Source organism: Littorina saxatilis, linkage group LG12 (genome assembly GCF_037325665.1).
Source record: "Littorina saxatilis isolate snail1 linkage group LG12, US_GU_Lsax_2.0, whole genome shotgun sequence".
Classification (NCBI taxonomy): Eukaryota; Metazoa; Mollusca; class Gastropoda; order Littorinimorpha; family Littorinidae; genus Littorina; species Littorina saxatilis.
In genome coordinates this window covers 14,680,523-14,694,864 of record NC_090256.1, presented here as the reverse complement: position 1 = coordinate 14,694,864, position 14,342 = coordinate 14,680,523, and the positions used below count along the sequence as shown (strand labels likewise).

Below are 14,342 nucleotides of genomic sequence, written 5' to 3'. Positions count from 1 at the left end.
GTTATACCTAAGACTTTAAAATTGGCAATCTAGTGGCTGCTCCGCCTGGCGTCTGGCATTATGGGGTTAGTGCTAGGACTGGTTGGTCCGGTGTCAGAATAATGTGATTGGGTGAGACATGAAGCCTGTGCTGCGACTTCCATCTTGTGTGTGGCGCACGTTATATGTCAAAGCAGCACCGCCCTCGGATATGGCCCTTCGTGGTCGGCTGGGCGTTAAAGCAAACAAACAAAAAATATTGTATACTGATCAAGTAGTGCAGGTTGTTCTGTACGTGCGGCTAGTTTTGCCATTTCTACACTTTTGATGTTGAAAGTTAGGATTTGGTCGGATCGATTTTGAAAGTACATGTACCCTCATTTTGAGAGACTGTCGCACGACACCTGCCCCCACTGAGTGACTGACTGTCTTCACTCTGAAAAATGTAAATAGCTTTAAGCACGGAATGTTATTTTCAAAATAAAAATCCTTGAATTATATAAAATACGTGTATATAAACTGTTGCTTGAGAGCAAAGAGTTGTACGATGTTACTTTTCCCTCCTGGCTTCGTATTCTTGGTAAAATGTACGACTTTGACGCTATCAGCCTCAAAGAGCCCCGAAGTGGTCCGTTTGTCTGTTCAGTTACCACAGTTTCAGCACTTAATGTCGTTTCTTTTTTCATTACAATGCAACAACATGTATATTTATACTAGATCGAGAACGTGTATTATGATAGTATATACAATGGCAAAGTTATTGATCTTTGACCGAACACTTTTTGTCTTCGAGCAGAAATGTGCCAGTCACGTGACTTTGTTATTCCTCCGCCATCTTGTTATAGCTGCACTTCCTGTAGAAAGAAGTCGAAGGATCCAAACGAAGTTTATTCGACATTTTGAAAATATTATCCACGTCTATGGCTTGATGGTGCAGCCACATACCCCTCTGAATTGGTCACATTCGTGGCAGACCAGGTGAGTTCAATTTTTGATGTCAATTTGTGTAATCTGACCCAAATATCGCTGCCACAGTTACCTGTCCTCGTCGTACAACTGTCAGTGACAGTGTCACAGCGGAGTATCCCAGGTGTAAATTATTGTTTGTGTTCCTTTGCAACTTCCATACTTATACTAATAGGCATGCACTACACTACGGGCGTTCAGATGTTTTGTAGCGAATCGGTGGACACGCAAATTAAGCAGCGCCAGCAATCAGCGAAACAAATTCATCGAGCGATGTGACTCAGTCAGACAAGCTGATTATCGCCCCTTGGTCGGATGTGTGTGTGTGTGTGTGTGTGTATGTGTACAGTGTGTGTGTGTGTGTGTGTGCGAAGTGAGAGAGAGAGGGATAGAGAGAGAAAGGGTGGTACTAGTAGTTGTGACACTAACAAAATAGTACACTCAAAGCTATTCAACCCGCATCATGAAGTTGCATCACAAGCTTATTTATCAATAATATCATCTTACAAGCTATTAACGATCCTCATGGTCTCTCTCGATGCCTGCTTGTAATCGGTTGCAATTTGATTTTGATCTCCAAAATACAAAGTGAATGCGTGAACAGGGTTCGGTCTGGGAGAAAGACAATGGGACATTCGTCCCCCTCAACCGCATTCCAATGGCGTGAAAGTTGCAAAATAGTGCAATGTGGTCACTGTGGTGCTGTCTGAGCATTTGCCATTTGCCAATGTTCCACTTTAGTAGTTGTTACCGTGGTGTGTGTGTGTGTTTATGTTTGTGTGTGTATGTGTTGATGTTAATTGTTATTGACAAGACTACATTTAAGTATTTTTAACATGAAGCACGTCCAGATGGATTAGCAGCTGTATGATGTATCGGCATATATATATATGGGAATTCAAAAATCGGCATGCTTTCTCCGCAGGGCCAAAACAGGCCATACTGTCTGCCTCATTCTTCTTGTACCTTGTTTTAGGTTTCAGCTCCCTTCGCGAGTCTAAAGTGTTCTTATGGTCGCTGCTTGTCAGATGCCTGTAAATATGCTGGTTCGAAAATTGTCACAATCTTTAGCCAGTACGTTGGATTTTTGAGGTTTTGACATTCCTCAAAAAACATAAGTCCCTTATCGTATCGAAGCCAAGTAACCCTTCAGTCAATATTTTGGAACGTTCGTTTTGTTGAAGGATTTTTACCCGAATCATTAGCAGCGAAAGCACATTGTTTGCCGCTTTCCCCATCTGTTGTTTCAATGTCAGCTGAGGTTGACGGGCGAGGTAGTTGAAATGAAATCCTTGCATTGTGAATTTCCCTTGCACTTCTTGAGATTAAAGGCACAGTAAGCCTCCCGTAAACCATCACAGATACTGTCAGGCTCTTACACACAGTACAAACACCCTTTCATTTAAACACTCACCGCTTTTGAACATCTTAGGTGCCCTCCGTAAAGAGCGAGCAATTTCAAGGAATTTATTTTTGCGTGGTTTATCTTACCCCTGAGCCATCGCAAACCCGTGTGATCCAGTTTCCTTTTTGACTCACATGCGAAGCAAAAGTGAGTCTATGTACTCACCCGAGTCGTCCGTCCGTCCGTCCGTCCGGACGTCCGTCCGTCCGTCCGTCCGGACGTCCGTCCGGAAAACTTTAACGTTGGATATTTCTTGGACACTATTCAGTCTATCAGTACCAAATTTGGCAAGATGGTGTATGATGACAAGGCCCCAAAAAACATACATAGCATCTTGACCTTGCTTCAAGGTCAAGGTCGCAGGGGCCATAAATGTTGTCTAAAAAACAGCTATTTTTCACATTTTTCCCATTTTCTCTGAAGTTTTTGAGATTGAATACCTCACCTATATATGATATATAGGGCAAAGTAAGTCCCATCTTTTGATACCAGTTTGGTTTACCTTGCTTCAAGGTCAAGGTCACAGGAGCTCTTCAAAGTTGGATTATACATATTTTGAAGTGACCTTGACCCTGAACTATGGAAGATAACTGTTTCAAACTTAAAAATTATGTGGGGCACATGTTATGCTTTCATCATAAGACACATTTGGTCACATATGATCAAGGTCAAGGTCACTTTGACCCTTATGAAATGTGACCAAAATAAGGTAGTGAACCACTAAAAGTGACCATATCTCATGGTAGAAAGAGCCAATAAGCACCATTGTACTTCCTATGTCTTGAATTAACAGCTTTGTGTTGGATGACCTTGACCTTGGTCACATGTATTTTGGTAGGAAAAATGTGTAAAGCAGTTCTTAGTGTATGATGTCATTGCTAGGTTTAGTTATTTGAGTCATGTAAAGGTCGAGGTCAAGCATGTGAGTCGTATGGGCTTTGCCCTTCTTGTTTCACAATGTAGTCGTCAGTTTGTGATTTCAATGCGACTCGCTGTAAGCTTATCTGCAATAGCACGTTATTGTGTACCTCTGAATCTAAACGCAACAAACGGCTGCGATTCACACGAACTAGAGCTGTGGTAGTTGACTGTTCAGAGGAACGGGCGCTAGGCACAACCGTCGTCTGCTACGAGAAAGACGGTTTGCATGACACGTTTCTGGGCTTTTCTTTGTTCAAACTTTTAAAACTTCGAATTGTACTGATCTTGTCTTGATGAAAAAAGAATTCTTTTATGATTTAATAATGTTTGTGTAACAAGCTGTCAATTTATCATCTAGCTTTTAAAAGTTAGTTCTAGCGCCAAAACGAGGTGTCTGATTTGCCGCTCAGACGGTCCACGAAAATAAATTCGTCAAAAATTGCTCGCTCTTTACGTAGGGCACCTACGCTGTTCTCAAGCGGTGAGTGTTTAAACGAAAGGGTGTTTGTAATGTGTGTAAAAGTCTGACCGTATCTGTGATGGTTTACGGGAGGCTTACTGTGCCTTTAAACTTTTTGATAATGGTGTCTTAGTTCATTTTAGATGCAATCTGGGTATACTCAGAACAACCCAAAAGCAGTGAGTACCTAATTCCAGACTACCTACGAATGATTGACTCTGTCTTCTTATCCACAGACAGTCCACCATTTCTCAATGCATCAAGTTTTACAGAGTTCCTTCCCTTCCTTCACAAACTCTTATTTTTGGCTCACATAAGTCACAAGTGACTGGTAGTGGTACATTCTTTCTGATGTGTTTGCATTTGTTCATTCGTTTGTGCTGGTGACGGCATGATGTGAGAAAGTCAAACGTTGACGATATTTCACTATTAAATAAACTACATGATTTACATGGTTTTGATTATTTAAATTGAAAGTCCTGAGAATTGTAATCTAGCAAAGGTGTATATGGAATGAATTTGTTCGATTCGTGATCCTTGTAAGTCTTGGCTATTGTCTTTTAAAAGAAAAGAGCAAATTTGACAGTTTTTCTTTTCCATTTGAGAGGAAAATGTAATAAAAGTGTTGGTATTTCAAGGAATTTGGTTTTTCCCTATTGCTTCTGGTTCCATATAATATATAAGCTAGCTCTGTCTGTTTCTGTCTCTTTATTTCGCTATCTGTCTTTTTGGTTCTCTGTCTGTCAGCCTACCTACCTGTGCACCCTTGCTTATAGATGTGCATGTCTATGTGTGCGCCTTCATGTCTATCTGTAATCTCTCCGTGTCATTGCTTATCTTTCTCCCTGTGTCTTTCAAAGTTTCATTCATTATGGTATACACTAGTATAATAAAGGAATATTTTACTTGGAAGGAACTGAAAAACAAAACATTGTTGAGAGATTAAGGAGAAAACAATCAAGACAACAATAAAGAAAGGTACCATTAGACATACATTGTGCTAAGATAAGCGATGGGACAATAAAGTAATGGAAATGGAAATGGAAATGGAACTATTGTACCAAGATGAGTTACACTATTGTACCAAGATGAGTCACACTATTGTACCAAGATGAGTCACACTATTGTACCAAGATGAGTTACACTATTGTACCAAGATGAGTCACACTATTGTACCAAGATGAGTCACACTATTGTACCAAGATGAGTCACACTATTGTACCAAGATGAGTCACACTATTGTACCAAGATGAGTCACACTATTGTACCAAGATGAGTCACACTATTGTACCAAGATGAGTTACACTATTGTACCAAGATGAGTCACACTATTGTACCAAGATGAGTCACACTATTGTACCAAGATGAGTCACACTATTGTACCAAGATGAGTCACACTATTGTACCAAGATGAGTCACACTATTGTACCAAGATGAGTCACAATATTGTAACCAAGATGAGTCACACTATTGTACCAAGATGAGTCACACTATTGTACCAAGATGAGTCACGCTATTGTACCAAGATGAGTCACACTATTGTACCAAGATGAGTCACACTAGTGTACCAAGATGAGTCACAATATTGTAACCAAGATGAGTCACAATATTGTACCAAGATGAGTCACACTATTGTACCAAGATGAGTCACAATATTGTACCAAGATGAGTCACAATATTGTACCAAGATGAGTCACAATATTGTACCAAGATGAGTCACACTTTTGTACCAAGATGAGTCACACTATTGTACCAAGATGAGTCACACTATTGTACCAAGATGAGCCACACTATTTTACCAAGATGAGTCTTGCAAGAGGGGTCCTTGTCTGGGATAAAGACACAGTTTGCGCCTGGTACAGGGTCTCCTAAGCTGCAAGATGTTCATTCTTGCCCACAAATCTGGTGGAGTACATCGATGGCTTACATCCAAAAGGAGAATATTTTTGTAGTCTTTATGAACTTATCACTAGGAAAGGGTTTGCCTTTGCTGCAGAAAGTAACTCAGTTCCATAGGAACAGAGAGGTGATAATTTCTGTGAGGTACCTCCACTGTGATGCTGGGGTGAAGTTGTAACTAAGTTAAGGCACTACTGTATGACAAAGCCAAAAGGGAGCATCACTACAAACTAATGATAACACATTGTTCATGTTTGAGTTCTCTTTGTGGTAGCATGTAGCTGTGCGAGTATACTAGTATTATTAGTAGGGCCTGGAATAGTTTTAAATCATAACCAGCTATTTGCTTGGCTTTTTGTTTTGTTTTTCTTTCACTGAATGTTGTCCACAGGCAAATATTTGACTTTGATTGTGCTATCTTTTTCTTTGTGAGTAAAGATTTCTGTTGTTTTTTCCTTAACATTGTTTGTCTTACCAGCAGTCAATTTTTTCTTACATTTTAACTTATGACAGTTGACAGTCTATAGTCATGCATTCTTCAAAGTGGAGTAATCTGACAAAATTGATACACACAACTTTTTCCTTCTCACTTTATAGATGCCCTGTAAAAGTAAATGAAGAAAAAATCATTCAGAACAGACACAGAGACACACACATGACACAGGCACATAGGAAAACAAGTAAAGTAAGTTGCATGCCAGGCGAGCTATTGAAGGAAGTAGGGGTTTAAGATGGGCCTTCTTTTGATAATACAGTGTACAATTTTGTATCAAATTTTATTACAGAAGCTTTTTTTGTTCAGAACTTTTTTGTGGTGGCACTACTGTACTACAGGAGTGGGTGAAAAACACTCAAAAGGCACAGGGAGGAATGGGCTGATAAATATTAGCAGCATCGTTAGTCCAGGCTTTTCTTGGAAGAGGCTTCGTTTCTAGATGGCAAAACAGCGTAACAAGGTTTATCAGAAAGAAATACCAGTGTTATAAGTTTCATGGTAGTAATTTACTGGACGGAGAATTAAGGTTGGTCATGTCATCAAGAACAAACAAGTCGCGTAAGGCGAAATTACTACATTTACTATTTAGTGAAGCTGTGGAACTCACAGAATGAAACTGAACGCACTGCATTTTTTCACAATGACCGAAGTCCGCCGCTTGTGCAAAACGGAGTGAAACTGACGAGCCTGTTCAGCGCGGTAGTGGTTTCGCTGTGCTGCATAGCACGCTTTTCTGTACCTCTCTTCGTTTTAACTTTCTGAGCGTGTTTTTAATCCAAACATCTATATATATATACGACTTGTGTCTGTGTGTCTGTGTGTTTGTGTATTTGTGTATTCGCCATGCACGGCCAAAGTTCTCGATGGATCTGCTTCAAATTTGGTGGGCTTATTCAGAGAGACCCCGGACACAACCTCATCGATGAGATATTTCAACACGTGCTCTCAGCGCGCAGCGCTGAACCGATTTTGGTTCCACCTCAGCTATTTTGGTTCCACCTCAGCTACCCGGGCCCCCATACCGACACACCATAGCCGCTACACCACATCACAACGCCAAAGTTCTCGGTGGATCTTTTTCAAATTTGGACACCGTATTCAGCTACACCCCGGACACAATATTATCGATGAGATATTTCAACACGTGCTCTCAGCGCGCAGCGCTGAACTGATTTGGGTTTTTGTGTTCATTTCACCATTATAAGTAACTCTTCCTTATCTTCTCCAGTGTTTGGCGTTTATCTCCCTTCCTTCGTGTGGCTTTCCCGTTCAGTTGTAAGTTACTATTACTATTTTTAGAATGTCACTGCGCTGTCCACTGCGCTGTCCACAACGCTTCCCTTGCACCCGTAAGTTGTTCTTACTGTCAAAGTGAAAAGGTCGAATCAATTTATAGCCACGCGAAAAATACACTCTCACCTATCTCTATATATTTATAGATACAGATATGCATATATATATACGGCTTCTCTGTGTGTGTGTGTGTTTGTGTGTGTGTGTGGGCAAAAACCTGTGTATTGTAGAGTTCTGTTTGTGATGTGGTCTAGCGGCTTTTGTCTGTCTGTATGTTCTGGCATGTGAGAAGCCACAGCAGATAATATAGGGCTAAGAAATAAGCTCTAAAATTCTCAATCCCGTTTGACAGGACTTCGCCTTCAAAGGTGATTGTGGTGAACCGCCACGCTGTCTGTCTCTGTCTCGCGCCGTTCACCCCAAATTCCCGTTTCTGAGGTTCTATTGTTAGAATGTCACTTCGCTGTCCAGAACGCTTCCCTTGCACCCGTAAGTTGTTCTTACTGTCAAAGTGAAAAGGTCGAATCAATTTATAGCCACGCGAAAAATACACTCTCACCTATCTCTATATATTTATAGATATAGATATACATATTTATATATACGGCTTCTCTGTGTGTGTGTTTGTGTGTGTGTGTGTGGGCAAAAACCTGTGGATTGTAGAGTTCTGTTTGTGATGGGGTCTAGCGGCTTTTGTCTGTCTGTATGTTCTGGCATTTGAGAAGCCACAACAGATAATATAGGGCTAAGAAATAAGCTCTAAAATTCTCAATCCTGTTTGACAGGACTTCGCCTGCAGAGGTGATTGTGATGAACCGCCACGCTGTCTGTCTCTGTCTCGCGATTCACCCCGGCGAAGCCGGGTATTCCTCTAGTATATCTATATGTTTTTGGAATCAGGAACCGACAAGGAATAAGATGAAATTGTTTTTAAATCGATTTCGGAAATTTAATTTTGATCATAGTTTTTATATTTTTAATTTTATCTCCCACAATTCCGAGAGGAATGGGTCACGTGAGATAGAACGCGGGAATACGTCACTGAACGAATGGTTTCCGTCCTGTGAAGACGTTTTGGTGCACTGTCTCTCTTGCTTTGCTTTCATTTTCCTCTAACCTTTCTCTGTACAAGTTTTAGTTGTAGGTTAGTTGAAGTATGTAAAATTTCATAAAGATCGGTCCAGTAGTTTACTCTGAATCGCTCTACACACACACACACACCACGACCCTCGTCTCGATTCCCCCTCTATGTCAAAACATTTAGTCAAAACTTGATTAAATGTAAAAAAGGCAAGATGTACTGAGAAGTTGGCACGGGGACATAAACATGTAGAAGGAGAGGTGGGGCCGGAAGAGACAGCGCATTTACAGATGTCTTGAAAGTGCAACGTGACATTCTGTCGAGCAAGCGGGCGGACGGCAGATTCCTACTGTGGAAATGTCAACACAGAAAGCCTTGAGCAGCAATCACGGCTGTCGTCCAGCCTTTGCTGGGGGGGGTCATCTGTCCTTGTGGTCTGCACTGGCACCGCTCCATCCCGCCTTAGTGACCAGTGATGGCTATCCTTTGGCCTGTGTCTTCATGCCTCTCAGCCTCAGTGACTTGTCGGGTCTGTCCTTTAGCCTGTATTCTTACCTCTCTGTGACTAGCCACTAGTCATGACTGTCCTGTGTCTTCCGACCTCTCTGTGACTAGCCACTAGTCATGGCTGTCCTGTGTCTTCCTACTTCTCTGTGACTAGCCACTAGTCATGACTGTCCTGTGTCTTCCGACCCCTGTGACTAGCCACTAGTCATGACTGTCCTGTGTCTTCCTACTTCTCTGTGACTAGCCACTAGTCATGGCTGGCCTGTGTCTTCCTACCTCATGTGACTCGCCACTAGCCATGACTGTCCTGTGTCTTCCTACCTCATGTGACTCGCCACTAGTCATGGCTGGCCTGTGTCTTCCTACCTCTCTGTGACTAGCCACTAGTCATGGCTGGCCTGTGTCTTCCTACCTCTCTGTGACTAGCCACTAGTCATGGCTGGCCTGTGTCTTCCTACCTCTCTGTGACTCGCCACTAGTCATGGCTGGCCTGTGTCTTCCTACTTCTCTGTGACTAGCCACTAGTCATGACTGTCCTGTGTCTTCCTACTTCTCTGTGACTAGCCACTAGTCATGGCTGGCCTGTGTCTTCCTACCTCTCTGTGACTAGCCACTAGTCATGACTGTCCTGTGTCTTCCTACTGCCTCCCGCGGGTTAGGGGGAGTTCCATATTGGTTGGGACGAGAAAGAATTTACCCGATGCTCCCCAGAATGTCGTAAGAGGCGACTAACGGATTCTGTTTCTCCTTTTACCCTTGTTAAGTGTTTCTTGTATAGAATATAATCAGTGTTTGTAAAGATTTTAGTCAAGCAGTATGTAAGAAATGTTAAGTCTTTTGTACTGGAAACTTGCATTCTCCCAGTAAGGTAATATATTGTACTACGTTGCAAGCCCCTGGAGCAAATTTTTGATTAGTGCTTTTGTGAACAAGAAACAATTGACAAGTGGCTCTATTCCCTCCCTTGAACGGTTGAAAACGACGTTAAACACCAAATAAAGGAAAAGTCTTCCTACTTCTCTGTGACTAGCCACTACCGTCATGGCTGGCCTGTCTCTTCCTACCTCTCTCAGTCTCTGTCAGTGATGTGTCGTGTCTGTCCTGTGCGCTGTATTCTTACACCTCTTTGGCTAGTCATGGCTGTCGTTTCCGTTTTACCTTGTTGTCTCCCTACCTCTTTGTGACTAGTGATGTCTGACGTTTGGTCTGTGGCTTCTGAACCCTCAGTGGCTAGTCGTGACTTTTGTGTTGGTTTGATGTTTGTCTTCCTATAGCTGCCACTGACAGCTGCTGATCACGTTTGTCAGGCCGACAGCAAGGATGCCGTTAGGTCAGACAATCAGTAGAATGGTAAAGATCAAGCACATCATGTCAGGTGGCGTGGCCATTTGCTCACTGCAGGGGACGTAGAATTTGCAGAAGTGAGACTGAGTGAACGCTTATTATCGGTATGTTCTTATGTGCATCAACGATATCATTGCAGACCCGAACGCACTATACATTGTAGCGTGCACGAGAATGTATGTTTCTCCTGCGGATGTGTAAAAATTCCTCACTGTAGCGCTGAGGCTAAACCAGTGAACTCCCTGCCTGGACTCCCTGTCGACAAAGCGATTTGCACGTGCTCAGAACATATTGCATTCTCAGAAAGTTAGCGTGGATAATGAGGCGTATAAACCTATGTAGGATTGGAAGAGGAGAGAATGGTGTATGTACACTGTGGTTTAGAAGGGCGAGGGAATGATGTACACTTACACTAGTTCGGTTCAGAAGGGCGAGGGATGGAGTGTGTGGAGAGGAGCCTGCATGCATTATAGTTATGTTCTTCTGTTTTAACTTTATTTTCCCCTTCAGGGTTACGTGAGACGGAATTGCCCCCCTCTCTCTCTCTCTCTCTCTTTCTCTCTCTCTGTCTCTCTGTGTGTCTGTTTCACTGTCTTGTTGATGTTGCCAAGATGTTGGCAGGTAGTCTCATCTCGACCAAACGTGTCTTATGCCTGGCTCGAGTCGCTGCCAGTGTAAAAAACATGACAGTTACACCTTGTTACCTACCTTTCTTTGCTTACTTCACCTGGGAAGTGCGTTTTCGGCTCAGTTCTTTTTGCTACCTCTCAGTTTCTTTGATGTAGTTTTTCGGTCGTCGGTAGCATGGATGAACGACCAGGAAATTCACGCTTGGCGCTGCCCCGTGTTCTGTGACTGGAAGCGGACAGGCGTGTGCGCATTGTAGAGCCCTATGGGCGAGCACTACGCGCGGATGGCTGTGTTTACAGGGAGCGTGTAAGTGTGGACGGACCTTACTACCTAATGTGCCAGCAAATGGCTGACCTGAGACAGCACTTCACCGAGTTTGCGGGGAGCCGGCTGAGTAGGGAGGGTCTGTAGCCCCCAGCATCTCCTACCTGGTCAAGACGGTTTGCTGCTAAGCGCCCCAGTCCCGCACAAGTCTTTGATGTGTGTACTGGGGAAACAGGCGCACATGGGCGGTGCGTCCCTCTGTGGGAAAACAAGCAGTTAGCTGCCGCGTCTGGCTGCCCGCCGCCCCTCCTCACCTGGCGCGACTGACATCACATAGCATCCTCTTGCCTTTTCCCCAGGTGTCTGCGCGAACTTTTCTCTTTTGGTACTCTTCATATAAATATTCATTCTTGTGTGTGTGCCACGTACAACCAGGGATTTTTAGCTGTGGTGCCGACGACTTCAGACTTGCTGTGTGCCACAGTGTGGCCGATTGTTCGTCTAAGTGAAGTACACCTGTCGTGAGTAAACGTCGTGTGTTGATGCTTGAACGTTCGGACATCACTGGTTTGGAGTGCATAGGGAACCATGTTCGTGTGTGTTAACACTGACATGAAGCGGGTGTTTCCAAACAGTTTGGTTCACTGAGTTATTGTTTAGGTGCTAATTTTTCTTCTTTGGTGAAAGGTCATGGCTCGGGCAGAAAAGGAATGCTGAACTTTGACATCGTTTAAAAGATCGGAGTGTTTGAATTTTTTTTCTTTTTTTGGATTATGCTTCTGTAAACCGTCAGGCACGATGAAGAAGTTCTTGGAAAGAATGACAGGTAATGACTTTGTTAATAACTCTCTCTCTCTCTCTCTCTCTCTCTCTCTCTCTGTGTAAAGGTGCACTCTCTCTCTCTCTCTCTCTCTCTCTCTCTCTCTCTCTCTCTCTCTCTCTCTCTCTCTCTCTCTCTCTCTCTCTCTCTCTCTCTCTCTCTCTCTCTTTCCAAGCGATACAACGTGCGATTAGCTGTATGTGAATCCAACGAATCGATCTAGTTCTCTCCGCGATGACGTCAGAACGTGTATGTCAAGATGTACAAGAGTGTGGTGACGGAGCTGGAGGATTACACACTACGCTGTCTGTGTCGGTGAAAATTGGAATCCCCTGCTGTGATAAGATTGTACCTGGGCTGATCAGTATCACAATTACCTCTTGACATGTGATGTTGTCAACAGTTCGGATCCGGACGGTGCAAACTCAAAAACATACGTGACATTTCGCGGTGCTAAAAAAAACAAACACACGATTGTGGTTAACCGGTTTGAATGTTACGTAAAGTTTATGTACTTCGACCCCCAACCACCCTTGCTAAGGGACCGGCACGGTTGGCCTAGTGGTAAGGCGTCCGCCCAGTGATCGGGAGGTCGTGAGTTCAAACCCCGGCCGGGTCATACCTAAGACTTTAAAATTGGCAATCTAGTGGCTGCTCCGCCTGGCGTCTGGCATTATGGGGTTAGTGCTAGCTAGGAATGGTTGGTCCCGTGTCAGAATAATTATAATGTGACTGGGTGAGACATGAAGCCTGTGTATCCTTGGCACAAAGGGTCAAAAATCCAAAAAAATAATCCCTTGAAAAAAATGCCTTATTTTTGAAAATATGCCCATATTTTTGAAAATATGCCCATATTTTTAAAAATAAGCCCTTATTTCTAAAATAAGGCCTTATTTTCCACGATTAAGGCCTTAAATCTTTAAGCCTTTAAAAAAAATGGGCATAAAAAATAAGCCCTTATTGAAAGTAAGGCCTTATCAGAAATAAGGCCTTATTTCTGTAAGGCCTTAATAAAAATAAGGGCATAAAAAATAAGGGCTTAGAAAAATAAGGCCTTATTTTTTTGACCAATCATGAAGCTGAATAGAAGTCGGCTGCGCCACACATGCGCAGAGATCTCATAACAAACATGGCGAATGGGTTCAGTGATCGTGATGAACTTTTGAGAAGAATTTGTGCTGAAATTGGAAATTGCGAGACAATTGGGGTTTCCGATGAGGTGTGGGTGCGCTCAAAGTAAGCATTGTTTACATGAAATGACTGTTTGATTTATATCAGTGTAACATTTTGAGCACTTTCGAATGTCCGGATGCGCAGTAGTGATGCGCAGAAAAATAAGGGCATATTTTTCTAAGGGGTTATTTTTTTAAGGTCATAACAGAAATAAGGCCTTATTTCAGTAGGGCCTTAACAGAAATAAGGCCTTATTTCATTATGCCCTTATTTTCTTATGGCTCTAAATATTTAAGGCCTTATTTTTAGAATAAGGCCTTAATTATAGACAAGAGGCGAAGCCTTCAAGGCTCACGTAAGAAATCGACAAACAGTAACACAAACTCAATCACTCCGTCACACATACACACACACAGTAAGCATAGGTGAAAAGGTGCAAGAGTGCGAGACACTAGATCTAGATCTGTCTGTCTGTAGCCTACTTACGGGGACACGACGGCCAGATCGACACTGCGCTTTCGACAGCGCTTCCTCGCGCAGACACTGGAAACACGCTGTGCAGATTAACCTGTAGGAAATCTCCTTTGGTATCTTCTTTATCTATTTTTCTGGAGCTACGAAACCGATCAATGTGAAATCATGAGTCGTCTTCTCCGAATCGGCGAACTGCAGCTCGGTGATAACTGTATCTATACCACAATCCTTCACGCGATCTGACCTAACCTTGACCCCTGACCTGGTCCACATACCACACACGACACAAACCAGTCAGCTGTTTTTACCCCCCCCCCCCCCCCCAAAAAAAAAAAAAAAACCACCACCCGTTTTCTTTGGATACACACTTTAACTACATACGTGCCGACGAAATGTTGATCATTGCTTCAATACTTTGAAGCTGTTGCTTGAATAATAACCAGGTAAAATTAGTATTTCGGTGTTCAGTCAAATGTTAAAGTTTCTACCACAGACATACATACATACGCACGCACGCACGCACGCACTCACGCACAGACAGACAAAAGTTAGCATCGCATAGGCTACACTTACGTGAGCCAAAAATAAGGCCTTATTTTAGAAATAAGGCCTTATAGAAATAAGGGCTTA

At 42.9% G+C, this 14,342-nt stretch overlaps 1 protein-coding gene across 8 annotated transcripts in view; it reads left to right on the top strand.

The window, feature by feature from the left end:
- Positions 1 to 819: 819 nt before the first annotated feature.
- Positions 820 to 14,342, top strand: part of LOC138981313 (tyrosine-protein phosphatase non-receptor type 4-like) — a 114,256-nt gene continuing 100,733 nt past the window's right edge. For all 8 annotated transcript variants that reach the window (XM_070354183.1, XM_070354180.1, XM_070354186.1 and 5 more), the window contains exon 1: positions 820 to 957. The gene's annotated coding sequence lies outside the window, so the exon portion shown is untranslated. The remainder of the gene's footprint in view (positions 958 to 14,342) is intronic.